The sequence below is a fragment of the Protopterus annectens genome, chromosome 15.part0 (assembly GCF_019279795.1).
Source record: "Protopterus annectens isolate FY-2018-M chromosome 15.part0, PAN1.0, whole genome shotgun sequence".
NCBI classification, from domain to species: domain Eukaryota; kingdom Metazoa; phylum Chordata; order Ceratodontiformes; family Protopteridae; genus Protopterus; species Protopterus annectens.
In genome coordinates, this window is record NC_056749.1 from 668,471,812 (window position 1) to 668,488,454 (window position 16,643).

Genomic DNA, 16,643 nt, shown 5'->3' on the forward strand with positions numbered 1-16,643 from the left:
GAACCACTACTCCAAGAGCACTCCTGAAAATAAATTCCTCGTAACATTATTTAAAGAATCATGAAATACTGTGGGAGTGCTCTTAACAGCATCATTTGTGCTTCTTGAGACCAATTAGTTACAAAGGTACCAGTTCCTAGAAATGATGGTCACAATGTACACATTTCCTATTAGGCAGGACATCACTTGCAGTCATAAACCTCTTCATGTTCATACTGCACAATCGGTCTCTGTGACAGGCAACTGTTCAAGTTGCAATTTTAGTTGCAATACAGAGTGTGTAGTATATCATATCAATTTTTATTGTCATTTTGTGGACAATATATTTTTGATATGGGTGGGCACTCCTACTAAGTTGAACAGTTTTTTTAGAGTTTCTGCATAGCACTACCAGCTTTCTTAAAATTTTTGCTAAACATTCTGATTCTGTTATTGATTTTTTAGATGTTAGAGTTCATAAGGAACCAGACTTAACATTTACCACAGGTTTATATAGGAAGGACTATTATAAGTGTTCTTTATTACATGGATCAAGTATACAGCCTATATACATATTTCAGAATGTGGTTAGGGATCAATGCATGAGAATGTCCAGATTGAATATAAAGGATGATGATTTTTTTAAGGGATTTGAATTCAGTTAAGCGAGATTTTATCAGTAGGAGTTAAGGTTCACGTGAAGTTGATGATGGTTTTGTGTTTAGTATATTTACTAGACATACTAGATCTACATCCTACTTTTCTGCATCTAATCATGAATTGGGCTCTGGGGTTTCTCCCATCAGACATGGTGTTATGAATGTATGTATGTAGTAATACCAAAGCCATCACTGAAATATTTAAGAAACATTGGCTGAGCCTGTTAGCTGATGAGGGAATTAGCTGCATTATTGCTTCCAAACCTAGTTTTCACTACAAGAATAGGAAGTTATTAAAGAGATTACTTTGTATTATCCATTGGGCGATGCATGCCAGGGATCTAAAGTATTAACATTTGGTACGGTACCTGGTGGTAATTGTGGCTCTTGTTGCTATATAGATACCACATATTGTTTTGTTCATCTTGACACAGGAATTTTTTTTTTTCAAAATTGATGCTGATTGTTATACTAAGGACCTCATGTATTGAATACGGATGAAGACACCACAGTTCACTGCATCACTCAACAATTTAATTTTATATAACAATACAAAAAACGGACATAGACTGAGCGCTTTCACCCAGTTCTATACTGGGTTTCTTCAGAGTAAAAATCATATGGAGCAGTTTCATTATATACTGTGTAAAATTAACATCAATAATTGAATTAACTGTGTTAATTGAATAATTACATACTTGTTGTTGTTGAGTGATGCAGTGAACTGTGGTGTCTTCATCCGTATTTTTTACTAGTTTACGTTACTGTTTGGACCTCATGTATTGAGCTCATTGCTTAGTTTGTAGAAGTTTTTTATGTAGGGAAAATTAATAGGAGCCTCAATAGGAGGATATATGAACATCTTCACAACATCAGGAAGGGTAATGGAAGTAATGCCCTTACTAAACATGTTAGCAAAGAGGGTGATTTACATGAGTTTGAGTTAGTTACTGATCATTTGTTTCAGGATGGACGTATGGGGGAATTTAACAATGTCACAGAGACATCTGTATTAAGATGGATAATTACCCTTAGAGCTGACAGGGGATCTGTTCTTAATGAACATGTTCCCCTTAAACCGGTACTAAAATCACAGAGACTGTTAGGGTAATGAAATGCCAAGCTTCCTTGCGGTTGTTATCCTAGTTCCTCTATGTTCATAGGTTCATAGGTTCATACTAGGCTATCTGCCCTAGGGCATTTATAAGCCTAGCCAGAGTATGTTTGGCTTTCGCCACCCATTTTAAATTAATTTTGCTATGCCCTTTTTCGAGGTTAGTATACTGTGCCTCTGTCTAACAGTGACACAGAAGTGATACCCGGGGTAAACCTACGATCTCCCATCCACTCATCAAGATTCCTCTTGAAAAGAGTCAATGAGGGACTCTGCCTAACCTGGACTGGGATTTTATTCCAGAGTGAAGGGAGCCTCTGGGTTATGAATCTGTCCCTCCAGCATGTCCTATTTATTTCAGTGCTGAGGTTCAAGTCTCTCGAGCATGTAGCTCGATGGGATTTGGATTTTTGAGGCGGCATGTCCCTTAATTCGGGTTGGACATGGCCTTATACGTCAGGCACAGGTCACCTCTGAGCAGGTGGTATGCCACTGAGTAGAGCTGGAGTTTCTTTAACCGGGCAGCATATGGCATCTGTTTGAGCCCTTTGATCCTCTTGGTGAGGTACTTTTGGGGTCTTTCCAGTTGCTGCAGGTGTTTGGTAAGGTACATCCCAAAGGGGCATTGTACTCAATTATGGGCCTGATGAGGGATGAGTAAAGAGGCACGATGACCTCCCTAATCTAGATGTGAATCCCTTCATGATTAGGTGGGCTATATAAAATGTTTTTCTAACCACTTTGGCCACGTGGTTGTCAAATGAGAGATTGCTATCAACTTGGGTCCCCAGGTCCCTAATTACTTCTTCTGTACTTAATGGATTACCACCTATGTGGTAATTTGTGAGCACTTTGTTTTTGCCAAAGGGATGACTATACACTTTTGGCATTTAGCTTGAGGCCATGGCTCTGGCACCAGTTGGCCGTTTCTCTGAGGCCCTTTTGGAGGATGCTTGTGTTGGCTGGAGAGTCGATTATGGCACCCAGTTTGCAGTCATCTGCGAACTTGGTCAGCCACAGTCCTTCCGTGTTGGCCTGTACCTCCGAGAAATATATACCAAACAAGAGAGGTCCCAGGACTGAGCCTTGTGGGACGCCACTTGTAACTGGTTTGGAGTCTGACATGGCTCCAGCAATTCTAACCATGTGGGTTCTGTCCTTGAGCCAGTTTGCAACCCATCTAGTGTCATAGGGGTTTATATTTAAGCTGGTGAGCTTATCTATAATGTCCGAGTGGGGTATTGTATCGAAGGCTTTTGCGAGGTCCAGATAGGCTGTGTGGACCACCTTCCCTTCGTCAATGGCCTTGGTGACTGTTTAAAAGAAGTCAACCAGGTTTAAGAGGCAGGATCTGCCCTTAACAAAGCCAAACTGGGTAGGATCCAGTGTCTGTAGGTCCCCAATATCTTTATTTATGAGGTCCATGATGATCCTTTCCATAGCTTTGCAGACCAAGCTAGTCAGGCTTATGGGGCGATAGTTTCCAGGGTCCGTTGAGGCACCACCTTTGTGGAGAGGGACCACTGTTGCTGTACGCCACTCTTTGGGTACATATCCTGTAGTAAGGCTGAGATTGAACAGTAGTTTTATGTTTGGGTTTAGCTCTTCTTGGAGTTCATGTAGGATGCAGCCTGGGACACCGTCTGGTCCCATTGATGCTGTGTTTTTGCTTTGGAGAGGGCGGCTCCCACCTGAGCATCTGAGATGTCAGGGGGGCAGCACTCTGCTGGGATAGATATTTGCCCTTTTGGTGGGGGGGGGGAGTTTGTGCTGAACCTGTCAGCTAGGATGTTGGCAATGTCTGTGGGATCAGTGTATTTTTTGTCATTTTGGACTAATTCTGAGCATATCTGGGAATTCCCACCCAGGTTCCTAACATAACTAAAGAAAGCCTTGTGATTATCCTTAGTGTTCTGTGCAATTTTTCTCTCAAAGCTGGCCTTTGACGATTTTATGAGTGCCCTTAGTTTTTTGCTAATACTGATCAGAGATGCCTTCCCTTTTTGGGATTTTGCTCTATCATGTAGTAGCTTCCTCCTTCTATTGTATAGTTTGTTTATGGCTGGGGTCCACCAGACAAGTCGTCTGCCTTTGGAGGATTGGGTCTTGGTTTTATTTGGGATTGCATGATCCATGCAGTCCTGAAGGTGTTCATAGAATGCATTTATAAAGGATTCTGCGGTCTGGGCCGTATTTTCCACAGGCCCGGGGGCTTTGAAGGATTCCACCTCGGTTTTGAGGAGTGTGAAATTTGCTTTAGAAGTTTTTCACTGTGGTTTTCTGGGCAGGGGGTGGGGTCAGGATGTGAATATCCAGTGAGATCAGTTTATGGTCTGATCTTACCAGTGAGGGATACACTTCTGGTCTGGAGCATAGAGTCCCCATGTTGGTAATGATCAGGTCCAGTATGTTTTCCCTTCTTGTGGGAGTGGTAACAAGTTGTTCCATAGCATTTGAGTTTATGAATTTTAGGAACCTTTGGGCAAGGGTGTTGGAGCTAGAGTAATGCTCCCAATCTATGTTTGGGTAGTTGAAGTCGCCCAATATAATGGTGTTCGGAGAGACCTTCATATTTTCCAGTGTTCTCAGGAAGGCCGAGTTGTTTGCTTACTTTATGGCTTGGATTATGGCATGTTTTTATTTAGGTGAGGTTGGCAGGGTATGTATGCTAGATATTCTTATATGATTTCTTTTTATGACTTAGTATTTGCTATATACTTTATAGTATAATGTTATTTATGACGATATTGCTTTGTCTAGTGATCTGCATATATTTAGAGATTTTAAGTATGATATGTCATTTTAGCAATTTTCATTGGTTGTGGGACATGGGCTGTCCTCCACTCGGCTGGGACGAAGCCAGTACTCAGGCTTTGAGTGAATAGGGTGCCTAATGTTGCTGCATGTTCCTGCCGGAGTTCATGTAGGATGCTGCCTGGGATGATATCAGGTCCCATGGAGGCTGTATTTTTTGCCTTTGAGAGGGCAGTGATGACTTGCTCCCTAGAGATAAGGGGAGGGGGGTAGGTGTTGTGGATGTCCAGATTTACTGATGGGGGGACAGAGAGGTGAAGTTTTTGCTGAACCTGTCTGCCAGCAGGTTGGCTATATCTACGGCGTTTGTGTATGTGATGTCCTTGACCACCAATTCTGAGCACATCTGAGTGCTTCCTTTGAGACTGCAGACATATGTGAAGAAGGCCTTATGATTGATCGTCTTTAGTATATGTGGCCAGTTTGGACTCGAAGTTTGCTTTGGAGGATTTCACTAGTGCTCTTATTTGCTTGTTCAGGCTAAGGAGAGATTGCTTCCAATTAGGCACCTGCTCCTTCTTGGTCCTGGACAGCAACTTTTTCCTTTTATTATAGAGTATATTTATTGCAGATTTCCACCAGACAGGTTTACTCTTCCTTGAGGATGATAATTTTGTCCTGTTGGGTATTCCTGATTCCATGCAGCTATATAAATGCTTGTATAGTACTTTGGTGTATGTTTGGACATTTGTACCAGTTCCTACAGAGGGGGAGGGGGCTGTGAAGATGTTTATACTTTCCCTCAGGAGGTTGTAATCAGCTTTGGAGAAGTTTTTTTGTTTGACCCTAGTTAAAGGGGGGCTAGGGAGATGGTGACATCGAAAGTGATCACTTTGTTTTCGGATCTTACTAGGGAGGATGACACTGTAGGGTTGCTCATTTCCAAGTCTAAGATATTATCACCTGTTGTGGGGGTGTCGACCAGTTGGTCAAAGGCATTTGCATTGACAAAATAAAGGATTCTCTGGGCATTTGTGTTTTTGGACGAGTAGTTCTTCCAATCAATGGTTGGATAGTTAAACTTGCCCAGTATCAGGGTAAAGGGTTGAATCTTGATAGATTTGAAGAGGTCCAGATAGGTGGAGTGGGTATCTTGAGTCAAAGCTGGGGGCCTGTAGCTAGCTATGATTTGAATAGGGGTCTTATTAATGGTTAACTGCACCTGGAGTGTCTCCTGTGTGTCATACTGTTTGACCAGCCTGGAGGTGTGTATGTCTTTAATATATATTGAAACTCCACCTCCTTTTGCTTTGCTGTCACGGTTTTGGATCTGAATATATAATAGGATGAGTAACCTGGCATGGCTGGGGTGCTCTCTGCAGCTTTGAACCAAGTTTCTGTGACTGCACAAATGTCAGCATCTTCCAGGGTTAAGATTGCTTGCAATGAGTGCAGTTTCATGTTTAGACTCCTAGTGTTTAGCAGCATGACCTTTAATTTGTGTTTTGATGAAATTTTCATGTTGGTAATTTTGACCTCATGACATTGCCTAAAAAAAGGCACTGTGGGGGAGGCAAGAGCCTTTGCCAGACGACTGAAGCCCAAGGGAGACAGATGCAGGTGATCTCTGGCACAGCATCGAGGTCTGTCGATCATGTCTTCCCATGCTGTCAGGTACTGGATCCCCTTGGAATGACACCAGAAACTAAGCCAATTGTTAAAGTCACTCATTTTCTGTTTGTATTGAGGCATCATTCTGGGTGATGGTAAGGCTAGGGACATACCTGCCAGAGACACATATTTAGAGAGCTTGACCATGACCCTTCATATATTTCAGGGAGGTACATCTCAAGTCATTCACACCAAACATGGACTATGACAGAGTCATAACAGTACCTGTTGTTGTCAGACTTGAGTGCATGTGTGATATGGTGGATTCTGGCACCTGACAAACAACTGACTGTGACTTTCTCTTTATCCAGCATGGTGAGGGGCACATCTGTGTGTCTCACAATGGAGTCTCCTGTGACTAATATGTTGGATTTATGGTGTCCATTTTACTTTGACTTTGATACCTGTTTCTGTTTTTGAGCACTGCTCATCCCCGGTGAACTTTATTTCTTTGAATCTTTGTCAGGTCATTTACATTTGACTGCTCAATATTACAGTATTGTAATACCATAATATACTGACTATACATGTTACCATCAAATTGTTTCCATCATACATAGAATATATGCAACACTTTCATATGCAGAACAGCCCCCCACACACACACACACACAGTGATGATACAATGATGAGTATGTCATCGACAAAGCAGAACGTGTTAAGTAGTTTTTATTAATATATATATATATATATATATATATATATATATATATATATATATATTGTGTATCATTTTGTTGAAGGTATTGACTGAACCAGAAATGGTCAAAAAATGGCTGAAAATACATTTGACTGAAACGTCAGTTCATCAAAAACATTCCACACCACATATATACCACAAAAAGCTTTTTTGCAGGAGTGCAAGCCCCTCTGCACCTGCCATTATGTATTCAAAGTCCATGATCACACACAACTGGAGGAAAGAAAAACACGACAACATATACACACACGCATATTATGCGTTGCTGCCCTGCTCTTGCAAATGAGTTACAGGTCACAATTTCCCCATATTCACTCAGGAGTTAGGATAGTAATACACTTTTTAGAACCCCTAGACAAGTTAGTGAAAAGAACTTCAGTAAAGTGTATTTATTTATTTAGTTAAATGTGTTACCTAATGAGTCATCTGGTCAACTGGCCTTTTTTAGTAAAAACCCAGGCCAAAGTGGAAAACATTAAACATGAGCTACAATAAACCCACAAAAATTGTGATGATATCAACAGTAGTTAAAGATAGAAAATAAAAAAAGAAAATTAAGCACAGTGCTTACAAAGACATAGACTTGCCCAAGGATTTATAGTGAACATCATCTCAAGGCCAGTATGGACAGTGTCAAAAAGGCCCTGTTCCATGATGCAGTATTTTGAAATAGCCACAATAAGGGAAGGATTCATTATCAGTTAATTTATATGTCTATGAATCACAGTTAATTATCCTGAAGTGCAGATTTGCACTTTCTGCAGTAAACAACACCGGCTTCCTTGTGTTAGCAGAGGCACCCCTCCCCCTGCAGTTGCTTTCCCACACACACAATGCACATTAAATCTTACACATGCACATACACCACACACCCTATACCTGTCCTTGTTGTCAGAACATCCCTGATGTCTCCTTTTCCCATGCCCTGTTAATTCACTGATAGTTACAGTCAGTCCTTAATGTCAGATATTCAAGTTGTGCACATCATATCATTCAGTAAATGCATTCTAAAATAAATGCTGCTATCCTATGAGGTTGAGAGGTATATGTATTTTTCCTGTCCCTCTCCCTGATATATTGTAATGTGTTGCAGGCATTGCATAATGCCTGAGATCCTCACTATATACTAAAAAGTACTGCTGAACTAATTTAATGCAGCAGGCTAATGCAACAGTGCCTTGTGTCAAGAGTGCATGATTCAAATCTATTTTCCCCCTTGTAACACCCCTCCTCTGGCCAGTGATCAAGGAGCCTGAATCCTCACCACTGACACCAGTGAGGGACATTCACTTGGAACAAAAATGGATATACACAGTATTTTCAGATGCAGCTCTCTGCACCAAGCACAATTTCCCCTTAAGAGCACACAGGGAGCACACTCAGTCTGGGGGGCTGGGTTTCCCTCTCTTTCTCCAGACCTCCAATAAGACTCCTCACTGACACAGCTGAGTGTCGCAAGCCAAGACCTCTACCGCCATCTTTGTGAAACCAGTGCTCTGTGTCCCTCCTCCAAGTAGCTGACACACAGACTCTTTGAGATTTGATTTTCACACGCACACACACACACTCCTAGGAAATTCTGGCACAGATTTACTACCTCTGCCCCATTGGTCCAGACTATAAGGTAGATTTACTGCCACCACCAAGCTACTTTAAGGATCTTATAAGGCTATCCAATTATACTGAGTAAAATTGATACTAATACAAATGGTAGTGTTTACCCAATGTGGCAAGGCTTTCAGGAGTGGCCATTGTGTCACCAAATAAGCATAAGTACTCTCAAAGGATAAAATATTCTCTAAACTACCAGCCACAATGAAAGGTTTAAACATATTTAATAATAAATAATAAAAGAACATGAAAATACTAAATATCTAATTACAATAAACACCAGAGTTTCAGTGATAGGAAATATTAAAAATAACACAGATGGATAGATTCACACAGATACAGAAAAATGTTACTTAACTAATCTTATTATATTTTCCTGACTAAAGAATCACTATTCCCTGATTACTTACTAAAGCGAGGCAAGATGAAGTGGGTGAGTGGTCTTCCTTCTTTGTCAGATTTCAAAAACAGACTACCCTGAGACTTCTGTCTCATCTAATATTAAAACATCATTTCAGTGCTGGATTACAGAATGACATCACATACATCTGGTCATCTGAGTTCTGGTTCCTACACTATCCCCTCCCCCCATTACTAGAAACTGAACCAGAATCTCGCACATATGTGTTACCATGCACACAGACATAACTTTGCTAATATTTGTTATAGCATCTGGAAGCTATAAAACCATGTCAAAACGTCCACCCTTCCAGGATAGCAATTAGTTCACCCCTAAGGAGAATACAGTAGCATTCCTAGCCCTGGTTTTCACAGGCATTTTGTCTCTGGCTGCAATCAGAACTGTAAGATACAATCTTTATGGCCTACAACAGGTAATTTCATTTCAGACTATTTTTTAAGTTAGCTGGACTGAGATTAACATCTTTTCTTCCAGTATCCTCTGTTACAATATATTCATATCAACAGTTACAATACATTCTAACATACAGGTATATTTCTTTTCTGTCCAGCAGGACCCACTGTTGGTACATTTTTAACACAAGCAGCTTTACAAATACATTTTCAACACAAGCACCTGTACAAACCAGTTTGATATACAAATGACATAATTCTTTATAAAACTCCAACTAGCTATGCTGACATATGTTACACATCCACTGCCCTACTTCTCCTGGCATACCTGGCAATGCCTCACATTGTCACTCCCCTTTTAACATTTATTTATTTTAAAAATAAATTGCTGGTGTCTATTGTTGGGCAGAGGACTAATACCCTTGGTGTGAGGGTACAGTTTTTAAAATCTGTTTAGTGCCTTTTACTTATCCCTAGTGTCTAGTAGTTCCTTGCATCATTTTTAAATATGTGCCTTTAAGGCATAGTATATTGAGTATCCCTGGTGTCTAGACTTCCCCCACCCCCCAATCCCTGTACTTTTTAAGTGTCACTCAGGTGTGGGTATGGCGTTTTCCCTTTTGGCTAGTATTTCCCCCACCAGTTGTTATAGACTTAGCTTGTTAGTCTAGGGATGTATGGAAGTAGGACTGTCAACCCAGTTATCACACACACCTGCCTAATGTACTCCCAACTCCTTTGCCACTGTCTTCCAAGCAGACTCACAATCACATACACTCACCCACATACCTCCTAAACCACCTTACCACTAAACTTCCCAGTACTTACCAATACCATGATGGATGAACACGGCCTTTTGACAATGTTCACTATCTCAAAGTGTGAGGAGTGACCATGCTAATCTAGACAGCTGAGTGATTCCATAGATACCTTCCTGGAGGCAATTCTAGGCAGGAGAGCACATTGGATAATTAACATATACTTCTCCTCTAGACTGCCTCATTAGCTTCTAGCATGGTTGCAGATAAAGCCCAGCATAATACTGTTTTTGTGTAAAAACAATGTGGTAGGGCTATCTGTGTACGCCAAAAGGTTACCTCGTGGTGTACATATATTTATGAATCTGGTCCACAATGATTCATTTAGGAGCAATATTTACAGCACAGTAGTAAATTACTTACAAAATTATCAGTCATAATTTAATGGTTAGACATTAGGAAATATCTGTATACAAAGCAAGGTCTGGAGCTTGACTTAGCAACAGCAACTGTTTTTTAATGATTATCTCGGAATTAATTTTGAGCAGCTTCTTTTAACAGATTAAAACAGATACAAAATATTTTATTTCCTGATTTCTGTGGGAAGATGATTCTGGAGAGCAGGGACAAGTTTTGAGAAGGCACTTTCACCTATAACGGTTTTAAATTGTGGTATAGAGAGAGTTAAAGTATCACCTGGGTCATAACTGAGGGCATATGTTTGGCGCCTGATCAATAATTTAGTTTTTAAAGCAGGTGCATTGTCCAGGCTTGACAATCTTGAACAGATATGCACTGAGTAGTACATTAGCTCTGCTATTTACTGGCTACCATCTAATATGTTCTAACAGAAAACGATGGGTAACGGTGTCAAAAAGAAGAATAAATCTCCAGATTTTGTTTACTGTAGTCTGAATTGTATTTGAATTTGTTTTTGAATGAAGCGTGATTAATGGGAAGGCTTATTCAGTTTTAGGTATAAGGACATTTCTTGCTAGGGCAAACAACCTGTGAAATTAGATGTGAGATTTTGTAATATAGTTTTAGCTGAGCAAGTGTTTTGCTCACTGAGTTGTCAGTATGTCATGAAAAAAGACAGTGTAGGTGTGATGTAATTTCTAGGGATCTTTGCTTTGTAACCTCTAAGCTGTGATAAGGATAGCCATTGTATATTCATTGTTGCCCTTGACTGTTATAAGGATATCAGGTATTTTCTAGTTGTGCTGGAAACCGTAATAGTAGATTTTACTAGATTAATCAGTACGCTGTTTTAGAATTCTAGGTCTGATTACATAAGGCTCTGAAACTTTTTTTGTAGGTTATTAGGGTTTTTGCTGGACTTGAGAAATAGCAAGTCATTAGCATTCATCACTATTTTGAGGTTTGTTAGATTGTATATTAGATCATTGATGAAGTGGAAGAAAAACAGGGAACAGGGGCCTAGAACTATGTCCTGGAGGGCAATCATCTTTAGAATTTCTGCTTTTGAGAGAGTGTTATTTGCATAGACCTGAAATGTTCTGTTTGTAAGATAACTTTGAAACTACTTTAATACAGAGGTTCAAGAGTTTGGTTTGCTGAGTTTCAGAAGAAGCTATATGTGATCAGTAATTTTAAAGGTTCTGGTCATATCAATGAACAAGCCTCCTGTGAGCATAGATTCATTGATATTATTGAAAATGGTATTGTTGGCTGTAGGTAAAGCTTTAATGGTACCAAATGAGTTCTAAAACCCATGTTGTTCATCAAAAAGACCATATTTCTTTATGTGGTCAACGAACTGTTTGTAAATTAGTTTTTCAAATATTTTAGTTAGAGCGCATAGGTTGGCAATAGGCCTGTAATCCTTACATTCCTTTGGGTGGGAGATTTTTGCGAGTGGGTTTATTGTGTTATCTTCTAGACTTGCTACAAATTACACCACATATGAAGCACAAAAGTGCTTCAGTCCTGACTGCAAAAGCAAAATTGCACTCTTTTTCATGAATGCACTTCTGACCGACTGACACCTGCCAATTGTGCCCCTTACTATTTTGTGTCCAGGGTGGTTGTCCCCCTTACCCTAGCTTCACTTCTGCTGGCTGCAGCCATGAGAAGAATGCTTGTGTAATGTTGCACTGTAGGCAATTAGCATATAAAGATGGGTGTCATCTGTAGTATGATTAAGAAGTGAAGCCAAAGGATTTGGAGGAATTCAGTTTACTATGTCTTGTATTGCTATATGCATTAACTGCCTATAAGCTACTATGGAAGGTCTTCTGATCCCTGTTTGGGTTAGTGGGACAACACTGAGAGGAGTCTATAATACACCTTGTTAGATATTTTTAGCTCTTTCCAAAACTGCTTAAATGATGAATTTAGTCACTACATTTTTTTTAAGACTGTAACCTTTGCATCATTAAGATCCTTGGTTTCTATCTAAGGTAAAGGTAAGCCATAAGTAGCTGTTTTTTAGTGGGTGTTACTTCCAAGTCTTCCAGATTTTGTCCCTTATGGTAAGCTTTTTTTGTTAAATCAGGAGATAGTTATGGGCAAATTTGCCCTCCTCAATCATCTAGTAACAAGACGAAGTACTGAGTCTTGTAGTGAACTGTTTTCAGTAAAGAAGTACAAACATAAGTTTGACCAGTCCAATGTGTACAGTTTGACAATGAAGAATTCTGTCTTTGAAAATTAGTCCCTGCAAACTGGAACCGCCTTCCATACAAGCTCAGGAATTTAACAGAATACTGACAATTTAGAAAAGGGTTGATAGGACACTGCAGAAGGCATACAAATGTACCTGTATACATAACAAAGGGTAACTGTTATTCCTTCACTCATGCACAGTTACTACTCATGGATTGAGCTTGTAGTGGGTAGAGGGTAGCACTGTTACTTGTTTCTACAAGTGACTTAAGTTCACATATGGCTCTGCCCATCTTTATGCAAGCATCTCCATAGGTTCTCTGGTTTCCACTGAGAAACTGAAACAAACTCTCCTCCTCCTAAGCCAATAACAGTGAGGGGGCAAAACCTCTTCATTACCTTAGCCATCCCCAGTAGGATCCTTTAGTTATAGGACTGCTGTGGATCCCTGATTATAGGACTTTATCCAATGATGTCAGTAGCCTCAATGAAAACATAAAGCCCAGCTATATTGGTAAATTATGAACTGCTGACCATAGGGTAATGCTGGCAGCGGTCTAAAATATTAGATGTTAAGTTGTCTATCTCGCCTTCATTCTTGCTGGATGGGTTCGGAGCCGACCTCGGCTCCGACTCGGCCACTCTAAAAGCTCGAGAGTTGGTTCCACCGGCTCGAGGCTCCCCTTATATCCCACAATGCTAGGCGTGAGTTACCTCAGATCTCGTTTGCCGCTACAGCGATCGAGGTGTTTGGTTTCTACCGGCTTCTTGGTGAGTTATTGTAGAGTAATTTTAGTCTACTTAAACCCCTTTAGTTTAATTCTTAACACTTATTTCCCTTAGTTTAGTGGATTTTGTCCCTTTTTCTCTTCTATTATCCCCTTTTCCACAAAGAACTTATAAGTTCTTCCCTCGGGTCTTCGGGCCTTTTCCATCCCCTAGTGGTGTGTGTGTGTTTTTCTCAGGAATTTAAAAACTTTGATAGTCAGTTTTAATTTTTGAGTTAAACTTGTATAGGGTGTAATCAGTGTGTTTGACTGTGTGTGTGTGGTTACACTTCTTCAATAATGTCTAAAGACTCAAAGGTCTCAGGCTTCAAGAAGTGTGACTCGTGCTGTCAGAAAATGTCTCTGACAGATGGTCACACTTCTTGTATCTACTGCCTGGGACCTTTACACCTGCAGGACTCTTGTGCTGTATGCCATGGCTTCAGCCCCAGAGTCCTGCAGGAAAGAAAAAATAAACTTATTTTGAGAGGTTTACTTAAGCCTGAGGGTTCCCTTACTGTTCCTTCGGGAAAACCCTCCAAGGCTTCTAGGTCCTCGGCTCCAGCTTCTGAGCCGAGGCCTAAGGTTTCGAAACCTCCGTCTACATCGGCTCCGGCTGGAGCCGATGAGTCTCAGACTGCAGTTTCTGTGGTTTCCTCGGCTCCGGCTGGAGCCGAGGTATTGGAAATTCCTTTGTCGGTTCCGACTAGACCTTCGGAACCGACATCTAGAAAGAGGTCCAGGTCACCGTCCCTTGGCTCCGTTCATTCGGCTCCAGCATCTCCCTTGCTGTCTGAACGGAGCCATAGATCTCATTCCTCTAGGTCATCGAGGCTTTCGGACCATGACCTTCAGAGGGTAGTGAGTCGACTTCTTAAGTCCGAGGCACTGGCCCAAATGCTTCAGAGCCCGACTCATCAGTCGATGCCTGACCCTGTTCCCCATTATGTTCCTCCTCTGACTCCGTTGAGCTCGGAGCCGGGGCGTTTTGGAACCGAGACTGTGGTAGCGTCGGAGCCGATACAGATGTCTTCGGCTCCATCGTCGGCTCCGATTTCTTCCTTAGAAGAATCTCGGCGCCGGACTTCCCTCGTCGGCTCCGAGGGTGAGTGGCATCGGACCCTTGTCCGACCCCGCTCTCCCTCTCGGAGCTTCGGCGCTGGTGAGTTCGGCTCCGACATCGGCCTCGGAGCCATCACTGTCGGTGCCGAGGGAGGTTTTTAGCTTTTCGGAGCGGGGACCTCTGGCTCTGCCTGACAGGGGTGCGTTCGAGGTCATGCGGAGTGTGTTGGAACCTGGTTCAACTCCACAGTCGGCTCCGTCCGCCCCTCCCTCTTTGGTGCCTCAGGTCAAGTCGACTCACTCCCTCATCCCAGACCGCAGAGAGCCAGCTCCTCAGGAATCCCCTGTGGGGATCTCATCCTCTTCCGAGGCCTCTCCTGATTTGGCAGAAGAGCCCCCTCAGAAGAGAAAGTGTAAGAGGAAACACATAGACTCACCTGAGTCCGTCACCTCTGACACAGATTTAGAGGATTCCGAGGGTTCCCCCCATTCCCCTTCTGAAGATGTCTCATTTGCAGACATTCTAGAAATCCTCAAGCAGAGGGGAAATTGGCCAGCCCTCAACCCTTCGGAGGATGAATCTGTGTACCTTGAGGCGTTTGGCTCTCGCCCTTCCACCTCCTGGGTGTCTCCCCCCTTTGACCCCCTCATGCAGGTGGTAGCAAAAAAGGCATGGACGGCTCCTGATTCAGTGGACCCCACTCCCAGGAGACCATCAAAATTTATCACGGCACCAGCAGATAAACAATTTCTGACAAAAGGAGTTTCTGTGGATGCTATGGTGGTTGCTGCTGCCACTAAGAAGGAACTAGCTGATCCTTCAGTGCCTGTCCATCCACCTAACAAGGAATCTAGGTCTATGGACAGGTACGGGAAGCGGATGTTCTCGTCAGCGACCTTTGCAATGCGTTCGCTGAACTACCTATGCCATTTTACTCGTCTTCAAAGAGACTTGATCAAAGAAGCGAGTGATATGTTGAAGGATCCTACAGCTGCGGGTTTTCAAGACAAGATGAACTCTCAGCTGGCTACCCTGAACTCCATAGCTAACTCCTCCATGCGCCTCCTTTCGTATGCGGCTGATGGAGCGAGCAGGGCCGCAGGAACAGGAGTGGCCTTACGTAGGCATGCCTGGATGCGGTTATGCAACTTTGCGGACCCCTTTAAAACATCGTTCACTAATTCCCCGTTTGATGGATCATCTCTTTTTGGTCCTCAAGTGAAAGAAACCTTGACTAGGTGCGAGACTGATGGCAAGACTCTTTCTGCCGTCGGAGTCTGTTTTTCTACTCCTTCTAGGCCTTACCCCAAAGGCCAGAAAAGTGGGAAAATGTGGTTCCGCAAACAATCTCAAGGGACTTCGCCTGACGCACAGAGTCGGTTCCCCACCAGAGGCAGAGGGGGGAACAACAGTGGTAGACGTCGCCCTAGAGGCAGGGGGGGACTGCAGAACCAGGGCAATCGAGAAACTTTCTCCGATAAGCCCTTTCAGCATCCCTGAGGTGTTGCCCGACTGTCCACCTTCGGAGGCAGTCGGGGGAAGATTGTCACTGTACCCAGAAGCCTGGCTATCCCTAACTCGAGACAAGTGGGTACAGTCCATCATTTCCGAAGGCTATTCCATTCCCTTCGTTTGCATTCCAAACCGATCAAAAAAATCCCTTCCAGATGTTCCACCCGCTCAAAGGGATCTTGCAGCTTTGGAAGTTTCAAAGCTGCTTGCAAAAAGAGCAATTCAACCAGTTCCAGCAGACCAGCAAGGATCCGGAATCTACTCCAGGTTCTTTTTAGTTCCAAAAAAAACAGGGGACTGGAGACCAATTTTGGATCTCAGTATCTTGAACAAGTCAGTCAAGAAAACACGATTTCGGATGGTCACGCTACAGTCCATTCTTCCCCTATTGGGAAGAAAAAACTGGATGTGCTCTATAGACCTTCAGGATGCGTACTATCATATAAAAATGAACAGACGCTCCAGAAGATTTCTCCGCTTCAGGCTGGGAACCAGTCATTTTCATTTCAGAGCTCTGCCCTTTGGACTCACCACTGCCCCCCGGGTGTTTACCAAATGCATGGCAGTGGTAGCTTCTCACCTGAGACGTCAAGGATTCCAGGTGTTTCCATATT

At 42.3% G+C, this 16,643-nt stretch overlaps 1 protein-coding gene across 4 annotated transcripts in view; it reads right to left on the reverse strand.

The window, feature by feature from the left end:
* The window catches only part of SRPX2 (sushi repeat containing protein X-linked 2), a 473,560-nt gene that overhangs the window by 186,493 nt on the left and 270,424 nt on the right, over nucleotides 1-16,643 (reverse strand). The window lies entirely within an intron of this gene.